This window comes from Helianthus annuus, chromosome 12 (assembly GCF_002127325.2).
Source record: "Helianthus annuus cultivar XRQ/B chromosome 12, HanXRQr2.0-SUNRISE, whole genome shotgun sequence".
In the NCBI taxonomy this organism is placed as follows: Eukaryota; Viridiplantae; Streptophyta; class Magnoliopsida; order Asterales; family Asteraceae; genus Helianthus; species Helianthus annuus.
This window is the reverse complement of record NC_035444.2, coordinates 70128571-70136958: the sequence shown is the minus strand read 5'-3', so window position 1 is coordinate 70136958 and position 8388 is coordinate 70128571. Positions and strand designations below refer to the sequence as shown.

At 35.1% G+C, this 8388-nt stretch overlaps 1 long non-coding RNA gene across 2 annotated transcripts; it reads left to right on the top strand.

The window, feature by feature from the left end:
- Positions 1-300: 300 nt before the first annotated feature.
- Positions 301-1926, top strand: LOC110896828. 2 transcript variants are annotated; one of them, XR_004874193.1, is made up of 3 exons: positions 301-637; positions 1377-1466; positions 1763-1926. It is a non-coding gene; the product is annotated as an uncharacterized LOC110896828 (long non-coding RNA). The 2 variants fall into 2 exon arrangements; XR_002568199.2 differs by lacking the exon at positions 1763-1926 and having other exon boundaries at positions 1377-1526.
- Positions 1927-8388: the final 6462 nt, after the last annotated feature.

Genomic DNA, 8388 nt, shown 5'->3' with positions numbered 1-8388 from the left:
AAGATAGGAGAAATGCTTAATTGATTATCGAGAGAAAATGCATGGAGTTAAACTCGATAAATTATGTAAGAAAAGGTTTCGAGGACGAAACCTCTTTAAGGGGGGCAGACTTGTAACACCCCGAAAACGGGTTTGGTAATCAAACCCCGTTAGCACTAAAAGACGGGTAAAATACCGTTAGCGGTAAAACTTACCCGGTAAATATTAGGATTTTAAATAATTAATCCTAATATTAAATAAGAAGTGAATAAAAGCTTTTAATGAAATGAAATTTGTAAAAGTCCGAGTAACGGGACTTAAAATACAACGGGTTTTTAACTCCCGGAACCCACTAAGTTAACTAGGTAAGATTAACCTAGTTAGTAATGGGTAATTAAATAATAAACTATGAGTTATAGTTTCATTTATGAATATCTAAACTTGAGGGACCAAAACCGTGAAAAAGGAAACAAGTTTTATTTAATAAAAAAAAAATAATAACACACCACACACACTAAGTGTGTGGATCGATCTCCAGGAGCGACCAGGAGGGTGAAAACCCTAGAACTCAACAAATCTTGCAAATTGAAGGTTCAATTCAAGTCCAAATCGAATTCTAAACATAGATTCCTGATCCTCATCACAAGGGGATTACAAGGTATGTAAAATTTTGAGAAATCTTTCAACTTGAAATTCTCATGAATTTTGAATAATCTGAGATTCTAGTTGCATGTGTATGTTATGATGACTTAGGAACTACTATAGTGTTTAGGGACAAACCCTAGACAAACACAAGCTGAAATCATGTGAATTTTTAGTGAAAATTATGATCACCATTGTAGGTGATTAGTGAGTTATGTTAAATTTGATGAACACTAGGAAATAGATTGTTAATCTAGTGTAAATTAACAATTTTGAAGTGAATTCAGAAATTGTAGAAGTTAACCACTTTGTAAGACGGTTGATTTATGTGAAATTTTGGGCTAAGAGATAAGCTAGAGACATGATAAATAAACATGTAAAATTCCGCCCTTAAGGTGTTTGATGAAATGCCTCAAAGAAGGCTCGAAACTAGAATTTTTGTAGTTAAAACACTTAATTGTGATGTTTTGGCTATTATACAAAATGTGATTAAAAAGAGTTCTAAATATGATGAACGTGGTTAGAACTTTGGTTAAAACGGTGGTCTAAAGATAACGCCTACCGGGTAATTAAAGAAAGCTAAAACTAGTTGATGAACTCGAATATGCAATCAGTATACTAACGGGCATTTGACTTTTTAAAAGTCAAACTGACCTATAATCCGATAAATGGTAATCTTTGGTATGAAATGTGTAAGGTGGAATAATCGTATTAAATTGTGATTAAACTAACCACCTTGAAAACAATGATGATAGTTTGACGCGTAACAAGCTAGGTGGAAGCTTGATGAGGGAGCGGGTCAAACGAATCAAGAAGGAAAGGAAAAAGCATAGTTCGGACACGAGGTAAGTATATCTTACACTAGTCATATATTTCATAATATCCTTTTGTCGTATTACGAAAAAAAAGGATAATTTATGACGTAAGCCATAGTAGGCTAAAAAGTGTTAAGAAATGGAATTTTAAGTAAGTGACCGCACGGTGTAAATCGGAGCGAGTCATATATATATATTTATTTACGAGGTGGTAATAAATATCATCTCGCTAATATAATCGGTCAATTCGGCCAAACGGGTCAAAAGGTGAAATTATCACCCTTTGACGATATCGACTAATGGGTTGTCAAGATGCATGATTTTAGGAAATAAATAGCACATGGATGCTTACATCGCTATCGTTTAGCAGCCACTAAGGAAATGTATTAAAACGGGTCAATATATTGATCCGAGCCAGGTATGTATAATAATACAACTCATCATGTAGAGCTTGGAGTTTTATAATAGTTAGACGAGGTTAAAATAAGATATCCGGTTACCTTTTAGGTAACCGAATAAGTTGAGTTATGATTAAGGTGTTTTAGAAACATATTTGTTTCTAAAACAAGAATATGGTTAAAAGGTCGGATTTGGGGTTCAAACAAGCACTAATAGTCCTTCGTCGTAAAAGAATGACAAAAATTGACTAAAACGCCCTAGTTGGCTAATTCAAATAAACAACCTTTAAAGGTAGTTTTGAAACAAGTTTTACGATCAAGTAAGTAATTGAAATAAGTATTAAGTCGCAAAGGATGTAAACCTTTGGTCAAATGACTCCATACGAGTCTTTGTCGTGAATTTAGTAATCCGACGAGAAAAACTCGGATTATATAGATTTCCCCCTTAAGTCCACCACAAATAAGTTTGTGGTGGAAGATCACTCGATAAGAAATGTTGTATGTTAGTGCTAGAAATGAATGAGAGCGTTTCATGATCAAAATATGTATAAACACCCTTAACGGGTCAAAATATGCATATGAGCGTAAACGGGTTTAAGATACGTAAGGAACCCGTGACTTGAACCTAATATGATAGGAATTATTGAAATTATGATTACCGTGAGAATAAGGATCAAACAAACATGTTTCGTTTGATAAAAACATGAATGGGTCAAAATTACGGCAAATTGGAAAAGCTGGATGCAGAGTCCACCGTAAATTACGGTGCCACCGTAATTTACGGTGGAGATGAAAAGTCTTACGGTAGCCCCCTACTGGTTTACGGTAGGGGTACGTAAAACCAGTGGCCACCGTAAATTACGGTGCCACCGTAATTTACGGTGGAGGTCAGGTTGAAATTGTTGTTTTGTTATCAATTGTTTCTCGGACCCGTTTAGACACGTTTAAAACCCTGTATGACTAAGCATTTCATGTTTATGAAATGTAGGTACACTATGGGATGCCGGAAGACGATCAAACTAAAGAACCGAACACAATAAAGACTCATGCTTCCGCACATTGCCTCGTTGTAAATTTTAACGACGAACCCAATCACATTCGTAAAATAGCTTATGAATTGTAAAAGTTTTAATTTACTCAGAATTTCCTAAGGATACGTAACACTAAATACATGTTTGTATTCGTAATTTATACGAAAACCTTTAAAATAATAACTAGAGTGTTACACCCTTTTTCCTTGATTCTTGTGCCTTTGATTCCCTGTTTCACATACGACTCGTCCGGAGGCTTAGTTTCTTCCAAAATAACTCGTTTTCAGCTCCTTTCTCCTTCGAAACCCTGCTAAACATACAAGACTCGATAATATACAAAACCATAGATAAAATGACACAAAACGACTCGAATTATAATGCAAACTATACACGGAAACAAACATAATTTGCATTGCATCACATTGCATGAGGGTATGAAATAAATATTTAAAGCCAGGAGCACACTTGTTCTTCTCATAAGTGGCATACTTGGTTTCACCATAGTACCCATGTTTAATAAATTCCAAATGCATGTCTCATTTAGAAAAACTATCAACCCCTTGTACATCTCCAGTTAAAGATAGATTGATAAGTATTATGGGGTGATTGCAATAATAATGTCTCCCACCTTTGCATTGAGAGCGAGCACTTTTCCTTTATCATTGTGGGTTAGCTTAGCTGTGGACTAGAAATCATTCAGAGTGGTTTTGTAGATAGTTGGAGTAACTATAAGTGCGTGATGGAATGAAGATTTTTCAATGTGATCGATCATGTGGTGGAATTGAGGATGATCATTCTCCTTGGTTAAATAAGGAAGAATGTTGTGAGTGGGTCGGAAAGCAAGGTTTTCTATGATAAGTATTGTTGAAAAGTGGAAGTTTAGTGAGTGAAATTGAGATAGTGTTTGCAGTTGATCACAAGATCATTCTGAAACGGTTAAAAGAATCCCAAATTGATCTGAAATCATATTTATAGGAATTTGATAACGGTCACTAAGAACTGCTGGATTTTGGCAAATTGCTTGAACAAAACCAGTAGTTTTGTGCAATTTATACAATAATAAAGAAAAAGCAGTAGCTTTTTTTGTTTTTTTGGAAAAGACCATTCAATAGTAGGATTTTGGAACCCATGTCTTGTATCTTGTAGGCTTGGTTCCATCACAACTTGATTGGTTACTTTAACCACTACTTTTTTCCCATTGACAACTTTTGTACCATCCTAATCAGTTCTTTTTGGTTCTCTGCCAATGTATTTATTTCAACACTTTGATCAGACCTCCTTTGCTTATACTGATTAGGGGTACAATGGGAATTCTTCTGTTTTGGCCAGGCATTTGCAGGGGGTGCACCAGTCACCTGTACTGGTCTGGTAAATTTTCCGTGATTCAAGACCAATGTGAAGGAGTTTCAACAGTTGTAAAGACTTCAGAAGAACCTGTGGATTCATAGTAACTGGAATCACTACATGGATAAAATATTGGTTTTTCATTAAAAAATTCCAAATTATGTATCTTGCTTTTCTCATAAGCTAAGACCATGTAACAATCCTTAGTGTTGTGGTTAGTTTTATCACACACTATGCAAAACATTGTTCCTTTTGTGTTCTTACCCCTTTTTGAGCCAGACTTTGATTTGGCTTTGAAGTTTCGGCTGGAGCCAGCAAATTTGGATGAAACTATCGGAGGGTTAGCAATTGGTGTTGTTTTCCCTTTAGAGGTTACAAAGGTCATTAGCTTGAAATTCTTATCAACACATATATCATCAGACCATTTGGTGTTGTGTTGATCAAAGAACTTGAGAAGAATCATGATCAGTGTTTACACTTTCTTTTCTAATTGAGAGATTGGGCTCAGTTTCACTAACTTGAGTTTTTGGAGTGTAGTCATTTGGTCCTTCTGTGTTATTGTATCCTAAGCCAAATTTCACATTGCTTCTAGTTTATTGATTTAGCAAAATCTCAAATCCTTTACATGATTCTACCCATTTTTTTATAATTCACTTGGGTAGATTCAAGTTCATTTTGACATGTTTGATATTTTGTAAGAAGTGATTTAAATTGTGCAGAGTGATTTGAGGCTTCATGTTTTAAATCAGAAATGATTTAACCTTTTTCTTTCAAAATTTGTTTGTGAGTTCTAATGGTTTGTGCTAGAAGTTTCTCAGAATTTTTATATTTTTCAAGAAGCATGATATTCACTGCTTTGATATCACCAAATGCTTGAATGCACTTTTCAGAAGTTCTGATAATTTTTCTAGGGATATATCAACATTCCGAGAGGGTCAGTAATTCTTGATCCAGCATGTGGAATAATGCATAATCTAGTAGTTTCACCAGTGCTTTGATCTGAAGTATCACTTAAGGCTTATAGGGCAACTAGTGCAAGATTCTTGTGACCTTGGTCAAGTGCAATCATGCTAAAATGTTCATCACAATTACTCAAATCTTCAGGTAGACTCCAATCTACAAAGCTTTGAGTGAAAAAGCTTTACTGAGTAGTTTCAAGTGTAAGGGAACCAGTAGTGTGAGAAACTATTGGTATATGAGCCTGGAATTGAGTTTGTGCAAGTGAAGGTGATTGGACATGTGCTTATGACATATTAACATGTGGCATGTGATATTGAGAAGGGCCATTCACATATGGACATGAATGTTGAGTAGGTCTGTGTGCAAAATGAGTGTAGGATCATTTTACCGACCGAAACGAGTCGTTCAGAGGCATTCTACTCAATATGAAAGGCGGAAACAGACATATCGAGTTGGATTCAACTAGATATTCACTTTAACTGTCTTTCTGATTGATTTGACAAAGTTTTACAGTGAAACGACACTTCGGCAGCACTTCGGCTCCGGAATCACACATACACGAATTACTCAAACGAAATTACAGACCCTCTATTTATAGGCTTCCTAATTTCTCTTGAACTGGCTCAAACGAAATCATCTCACATGAAATTATAATTTCGCATGAAATTACATGGTAATTTCGTGTGGAATTATACATGTTTATTTCAAGCGAAATTACCTACTTCATGCGAAATTACATGATTTCTTGATTTACGTGCCCTGATCTAACTACAAACATACAAGACTCGATACAAGACGAAGTCGACAGACGTATGCACCAACAGACTCCCCCTCGGATGTTGACGTGTCTTAAGTGTCGAGTCTTCAACGTCTTCAGTCTTTATCAGTCATTACTCTCTTTCTGAAGTATCTGACAGTGTAAAACATCTTCAAATCTCTCTTCTCTTTTCATCAGCACCAACAGATAACCTCCCCTCGGATGTTGATTTTTAGTTTTCAGGATCAGAAACATGGCTCTTGTTCAAGAATCATGACCTGGCTTTCACTCTTCAGGATCCTCAGGTATCGAAACCTGGCTATTTTCATCCTTCAAATCTGCACATAACTCTACCTCACAATAAATTTCACAAAACTTAAAATTTGAGAAATTTATATACTACATGAAGAATAGGATGATTTATCATTTAAAACTTCTGATGACCACTTGTAGGCCAAACACTCAAACTCTGTTTTCATTATACACAAACTCCCCCTCACGAAATTTTCATCATGTTCAGCCCTCGGAATTTTGAAAATCAGCTCTCCAACATCAGTTGTCGAAAATCTTTTTGAATTTTTCAAAAGTTTATGCTAAAACACATTCAAATCTTTTTTGAATTTTGTTTTAATGAAATGCAGTAAAGAAAAAGTTACAAACAATATTTCTGTGAGTTTGTGTAAGAGGACCATATCAGTTTTTGAGACAGGTCACTAACACCGTTAAGCTTTAAACATTTTAAGTTCTAAACAATTCACTTAGATTGTCAGTATACTGATCCACTTAAATTTTCACACAAAGTTCAACTGTTTCGAGATACTAGATTAGTGTTTTAATGACTTAAACTTATTCGCGTGTACCACCTCAGAATATACTCCCGTATCCAGACTTCTATATTCAGTCTTACAGGTGAATGTACACTAATGATATCTGTAAACGGGCAAATGCGAAACCGTGAGAGCTCAGGTCAGAACTTCCGTTCGTGCAGAGAGATGACGGCTCGACTTTTGAGTGTGTCCCGTTTGGGGATCTTTTCTTCAACAACACATGATTAGCATTTTTCAATGTTTCATCATTTTTTGTACTGAGGGCTGGCTTTAAGATTAAAGCTTTTGCAAAGCATTATACGAGGACTAGGCTATTGCTTCCGCAAAATCAGAAGTCCTGGTATAATACCCCAGATATCACCACGCACAAAGACCTAGTATGTCAGAAATAGAAAATCTTTCAAACAAGATTTCGGGGGTTACCCATATATCCGAGAGATGTTCCCCACGATAGAAGTAAGTTTGATATTTAAGTTTATATCTCGAATACAATCTACTAAATGTGTAAAAACCTACTGGCATATCCACAGTGAGATTGTTTATCACATTTTTGACTTTACAATTCTTTAGCGTGTTGTGATAGTCCACTGATGTATCATTTCCTCTTTTTACAACAAAACTCTTTTTCATTTTATCATCTTTTTGGTTTTTTCAATTTTTCTAATCTTTTTGGATTTTCTCAAATTTCTTACTCCCCTAAAATTCAAAAACATTTAAAGAAATTTTGAAAACAAACTATACAAGTAAATTGACAACTGTTGTGAATTGCTTCAATTCGCCATCCACTTGGCTTAAACAATCAGAACTCCCCCTTACAACAAACTATTTTCCCATTATGATTTCAAAACACCTAAGTTTGTTTTAATCAAAATGGTTTTTCCGGAAAACAAGTTTTGTTGATTTTACCACTTGTAAATTGGGGTTATGATCATCACTTTGTTTAATCATTCATACCACTTGTAAATATAAGATATGACAATATCAAGAAACTACCTTTTGTAGAAAATCAAGTACAACTTAATGTCCCTGATTAACCACTTGACAGACGAAATAACACAGTTACCAACCTATGAATTTCTCAAGAAAGATGCCGATTCCTACTCCCCAATTACCAACCTGGGAGTTCCGGCAAGTCAGGATTTTTACTTATGAAAAACTTCCATCCAAGCCTGACTGAACTTGGATGTGACTTCCTTAGCTTCACTCGGGGTGTAAGTTGCCTTCTTAGTTTCATAAAAATCTTTTACCCCTTTCACTTTACCCTCGACCATTTTTCCAAAAATCTTTTTTACATTCTTATTAAATGCTTTTTCGACATCAAATTCTTTCTTCTCAGAATAGAATTGATTCGAGATCTCAACTTTACCAACTTTTTGTTTGAAATTTTCAGTCCTCAATGGTGGAAAATTGACATCATCCATTGGAGGAACGGAGTTTTCTTCTTTTTGAACAAATTGTGACTCCTCTGACTTTGTGGAATCAGATTCATCGCCATATTTCACATCAGATTTCTTAACAACCCATGTTTGGTTGTCAAGATTTCCCCTTTTCTTGTAAAATCTTTTTGAACAATCTTTTTGTAAAATCTTTGAATTTTTTAGTTGGTGGTTCATTTTTCTCAACAACATTTTCGTT